The following is a 5,000-nucleotide window of genomic DNA, read 5'->3' as shown; positions in this document are numbered from 1 at the left end:
GTTGGGTGGGATTAAAGGGGATTTATGATAGGATTTTAGGATAGGATTTAGGATAGGAATGCTGGCTGGGATTAATGGAGATTTGTGATCTGAATACGAGCTGGGATTGCGAGTCAGAGAAAGAGAGAAAGGATAATTAGGGTAAATAAGAGAATACAAAATAGACCGAACAGAGAAAAGGTAAAAAAAAAAAAAAAAAAAAAAAAAAAAACAGGAACGGCCAGGCGGGGGATAATAAACAAACAAAACAAACAAAACTGAAAAAAAATGAATGAACAGAAACGAGAAGAAAAGAGACAAAGAAACGATTTTTTTTTTGTGAAGTGGCTGGGGGGAAGGAGGGGGAGGGGGGAGTAGGGGAGAGGGGGGAGAGGTTACAAGAGTGCTCTCAGGAACTATATAGACTATTGACGCGTTCCAAGGGTAGGCCTAAGCAGAACGGGATCAAATTTAGAGCATTGTGGCGAGAGGGCAGTTCTAACAGGATATGCGGGAAGAGAGAGGGAGAGGAAGAGGGAGAGGGAGAGGGAGAGGGAGAGGGAGAGGGAGAGGGAGAGGGAGAGGGAGAGGGAGAGGGAGAGGGAGAGGGAGAGAGAGAGGGAGAGAGAGGGAGAGGGATAGGGAGAGGGAGAGGGGGGGAGAGGGAGAAGGGAGAAGGGATATATATATATATATATATATATATATATATATATATAGAGAGAGAGAGAGAGAGAGAGAGAGAGAGGGAGAGAGAGCGAGAGAGAGAGAAATAGAGCTTAACAAATAGACAGTCACACATGGAAACAGACATATCTCTAAACTGTTGTGTTTCTCTATTTATTTGTTTAAAAGTCTGTTCGTCTGTCTGTCTGGCTCTGTTCTGCTTTCTTTTTTATTGTTTGCTCATTTGTCAGCTATTCACCCCCTCTCTCTCTCTTACTTTCTTTCTTTCTCTCTTTCTCTCCACTCCCTCCCTCCCCTTCCCTCCCTCCCCTTCCCTCCCTCCCTTCCTCCCTCCCTCCCTCCCCGTCCCTCCCTCCCTCCCTCCCTCCCTTCCTCTCTCTCCCCCTCCTTCCCTCTCTCCCTTCCTCCTCTCTCTCTCTCCGACACACACACAGACATATAAAAACACACATTAAAAGATACCAAGTGACTGCACTGAGGCAAGACCAAGATTACCGTTTAGTCATTCCCCTGTGCTCCTGCCCTTGACATGCACACAGCCATATCATGACAAGGAGAAGACATGACTAAGCTTCTGCGCCGACCTCGGGAGTGCATGACTTTCCATGTTCATTCCTTGGGGCCGACCTGTAATTTGTCTGCCTTTCTCTTAATCTTGCTCCCTCTCTCTCTTTCTCCCTTTCTTTCTTTCTCTTTCTCTGTCTCTCTCTTTATTTCGTTCTGTCTGTCTGTCTGTCTGTCTGTCTGTGTGTCTGACTGTCTGTCTGTCTGTCTGTCTGTCTGTCTGTCTGTCTGTCTGTCTGTCTGTCTGTCTGTCTGTCTGTCTGTCTGGCTCTCATTAGTTCTTACTCATTATGCTTAAGTGATGGCTATATTTGATGATTGCCATTCCAATATAGGCCTGTAAACCCAGTACACATATACCCATTTATACATACATACATATATATATATATATATATATATATATATATATATATATATATATATATATATATATATATATATATGTGTGTGTGTGTGTGTATGTGTGTATATTTGTGTGTGTGTGTGTATTTATGTGTATATATATATATATATATATATATATATATATATATATATATATATATATAAGCGTGGAGAGGCATGGAGGAGCCGAAGCGCGCAGGGAAGAGCGAACGACGTAAGTGCCAGTGAGTGCCAGTGAGTGCCAGACCAGTGGCCCAAAGAGAGTGATCGATAAAGCACAGGGTATGATAACTCTATGGTGGCACTCCCACCGTTTGGCTCCCTGGCTCGACAACTTAATAACGCGTCAGCCGGGTTAGTACCGCGACCTTCGCCTGTTTGTCTTGTAATATGTTATTTCTTAGTTAATTCGTTATCTTTTTTTTTTTTTTTTTTTTTTTTTTTTATTAAGTGCATACAAATACCTAGGAATTATTTGTAATTACGGTATTTGCTGGACGTTTTCCTATCATGAATTTCTAAAATAAAGAACAACACTCCTTTCAAAAATATAAACATATTCAGAAACTCCCACACACTGACACGGATTATTCACAAAAAGAGTTTGATATACACAAAGAGGTTTATGCTGACATGAACATATGCATCACCACCTGTGTTCCCTAGCTTGACATCAACTATCCACCAAGTCTGTCGATTTCACTTCGACAGAAAAGACTTTCACTGAGGTTACTTACTAACGTTTGGAAGGAAAGATTTCCCGTAGATTTAATGAGGAAAATAATAAAATAACAAAATAACAAAAGAAGATGACTTCACCATTCACATATTTCCTTTTCAGAACTGTATGATGGCAAGTGATGGGACGGATAAAAATCGTTTACGGAGATCGAAGTTAGTGAAGTCTTGTAAAGAAATTGATAAGTAAATTGCTAAGTAAGTTGCTAACTAAATTGTGTAAATTGCTCAGTAATTGTTAGGTAAGTTGTTAAGTAAATTGACAAGTAAATTACTAAGTAAACACGATTACCAATAACTAACAACCAGTATTCTACTGTTCACTTGACCCTCACTCTACACAAGCCCACTAACTCGACCCCTCAGTTTAAATTCCGGAACAGACATAGCCTACACTAATTCCCACCACATTCATTAACTTTTGATCGCTGGCACAAGAAAATACCAACACACGAGGCAAAAGCGACCCTCCTTTCCTCGAAAGATATCTACCCAGACAAAGGCATTCGAAGGCAAGCAAGAACTCCGTAAATCGCCAAAGAGATTATTTTAACGCCGGGCACGAGAACAGCCTGAGGACACGCGAGCAGGAAGTGACAAATGGCTGTCGCTAGTCGCGAGGCGCGAGTTAAAATGCATACAAATCCAGTGTCCGTGTTAAGTGTGTTTAGAATTTCTCAAAATGTGGATTCGTTTATAACTGGAGGAAAAAGGTTAAATGACCCTGAAGTATCAGATACAGTTAGAAATATTGAGCAGCGATGGAAATCGATGTCAAAGGACCGTAGACTTCGTAAAAGTCCTAACATCAGATTTCAATTGGCAATTATAAAGATTTGAATACATAAATATATATATATATATATATATATATATATACATATATGTATATATATACATACATACATAAACAATGAATGTCAATAAGAATCATTGAAATAAACAACGAAGTTATGAAAACACGACCTACTGCTTCGTTCAGTCTGCAGGACAGCGGTGACTCCAACACTTACCTGGAAAGAGAGAAATCGATATTAAAGATTTTGAAACATCCATAAGTAGACAATATCACAATTACTTATTATATTCCTAAAAATAACAACAAGGAGAGAGCGAAGAACATTAGAACCCCAGAACCACACAAAGCGGCCCATCCATCATGTATCCCAATGCCTTCCTTCCAAGCAAATCTCAGAATTCACGAGACGCATATTTCAGGCAAGACAGCTGATCAGCAGATACAGCTCTGGCCATGAAGATTTATTTACTTTTCGGAGGCAGCAGTTTTCCTTCTGTAATTAGCTTGGCAGATCTGTATTGAAGGTCCTTTTTAATCTTGCAATTGGCATTGTTTGCCTTTGCCTTCTCTTATTTTTCCCTTTTGGTAAGTGCATGCATACATGTATTCACACGCACGCACACGCAGATACGCAAACACGCACACAGATGGATAGTTATTAAGATAGATAGATCTGGAATAAAGTCTCCGTTTCCCTCATTACTTCCTTTATCTCTCCCTCCCCCTCTCTTTTCCTCCTTCCTTCCCTTTCTCTTTCCCTCCTTGCCTCCCTTTCGCTTCCTCTCCTTACAACCTTGCCTCCCTTTCCCCCTCCCTCCCTTCCCTTTCCCTCCCTCTCCTTGCAACCTTGCCTCCCTTTCCGTTTCCCTCTCCCTCCCTCTCTTTCTCCCTTCCTTCCTTCCCTTTCCCTCCTTCCCCCACGACTCCAAGCACGACTCTGAATCAGCTGTGCATCACGTAACATTAAATATCGCACAGACACGCTTTCCGAACCCACACGTCAAACAATTATATCACGGAAAAAAAATGAAAAAATAAAATGAAATAAAGCCGTGAACCAACTGCGCGACAAACGGCCAAATTTATCAGAAACCTTAATATTTGCGAGAGACAGTTACAAAGCCTTAATTCGAAGATGAGCGTGACGAACGGCCGACCAAAATGAGCCATTCCCGACAACGACCGAGGGCATAAGTCGGGCCTGGCCTTTTCTAGCATTGTCCCGACCGTTAAGAAATACGCACAACACACACACACACTCGTCGCCGCTAACATTGGCATAAAAGGACGCTCCCTGACGCTACTTATAAGTTAAGTGACTCGCGGGCCCCGAGTTAATTACAGATGTGACGTCCGTTTTCTATAAATCCTTTTTTAAACAGGGAGAAGTAAAGGCAGTGATTGTGCGGAGGAGGAAAGGAAGGAGGGGGGGACTATCATAAAAATCATCCGTGCTTAGATCACGGCAGTTTTTAAAAAAAATATTGCAGGTTTAGTCAAGGTCTAAATGGAGTGATAATATTTATTACTATTATCATTAAAATAATTATCAGCGGGAGTGTGGCAACGTTTTCAGAGCAGCTGTGAAGACGAGTCGGAGGAGCTTATTTATTGTCACTTTTGTTATCTTTCTCATCATTGTTGTTTCTACTGTCCTTGAAATTATAATTCTTACTTTATTGCTATTATTTTTATAATTATCATTATTCAAATTACTATTATCGTTATCAATATTATTACTATTATCATTATTATGATCATAATTATTGATATAATTTTTATCATTATCATCATCATTATTATTATCATTATTATTATCACTATCATTATCATTATTATAATTACT

This window comes from Penaeus chinensis, chromosome 31 (assembly GCF_019202785.1).
Source record: "Penaeus chinensis breed Huanghai No. 1 chromosome 31, ASM1920278v2, whole genome shotgun sequence".
NCBI classification, from domain to species: Eukaryota; Metazoa; Arthropoda; class Malacostraca; order Decapoda; family Penaeidae; genus Penaeus; species Penaeus chinensis.
The sequence above is the reverse complement of the archived record's forward strand: the minus strand, read 5'-3'. Positions refer to the sequence as shown.